The sequence below is a fragment of the Nomia melanderi genome, unplaced genomic scaffold, assembly GCF_051020985.1.
Source record: "Nomia melanderi isolate GNS246 unplaced genomic scaffold, iyNomMela1 scaffold0014, whole genome shotgun sequence".
In the NCBI taxonomy this organism is placed as follows: Eukaryota; Metazoa; Arthropoda; class Insecta; order Hymenoptera; family Halictidae; genus Nomia; species Nomia melanderi.
In genome coordinates, this window is record NW_027475130.1 from 10,353,156 (window position 1) to 10,354,110 (window position 955).

Below are 955 nucleotides of genomic sequence, written 5' to 3' on the forward strand. Positions count from 1 at the left end.
CTGGTGGTCCGAGGTCGTTCCCGCTGGCCAGATTCATGCGCCAGGGCCTCCTACAGACAATGCACTTTGATGTATTGCGCTATCTGTAATAGCACCCGAGATATCACCAGATATATATTGGATTTTTCACTGACCCTGAGTGTCCGGCCCCATGAGACGGTCGTTTTCTCGGCCCCTGGTGGTCCGAGGTCGTTCCCGCTGCACAGATTCATGCGCCAGGGCCTCCTGCAGATAATTCACTTTGGTTTATTGCGCTATCTATAATAGCACCCGAGATATCACCAGATATATATTGGATTTTACCCTGACCCTGAGAGTCCGGCCCCATGAGACTGTGCTTTTCTCGGCCCCTGGTGGTCCGAGGTCGTTCCCGCTGCACAGATTCATGCGCCAGGGTCTCCTACAGACAATGCACTTTGATTTATTGCGCTATCTGTAATAGCACCCGAGATATCACCACATATATATTGGATTTTTCACTGACCCTGAGTGTCCGGCCCCATGAGACGGTGGTTTTCTCGGTCCCTGGTGTTCCGAGGTCGTTCCGGCTGCACAGATTCATGCGCCAGGGCCTCCTACAGACAATGCACTTTCATTTATTGCGCTATCTCTAATAGCACCCGAGATATCACCAGATATATATTGGATTTTCCCCTGACCCTGAGTGTCCGGCCCCATGAGACTGTGGTTTTCTCGGCCCCTGGTGGTCCGAGGTCGTTCCCGTTGCACAGATTCATGCGCCAGGGCCTCCTGCAGATAACGCACTTTGGTTTATTGCGCTATCTCTAATAGCAGCCGAGATATCACCAGATATATATTGGATTTTTCCCTGACCCTGAGTGTCCGGCCCCATGAGACGGTGGTTTTCTCGGCCCCTGGTGGTCCGCGGTCGTTCCCGCTGCACAGATTCATGCGCCAGGGTCTCCTACAGACAATGCACTTTGATTTATTGCGC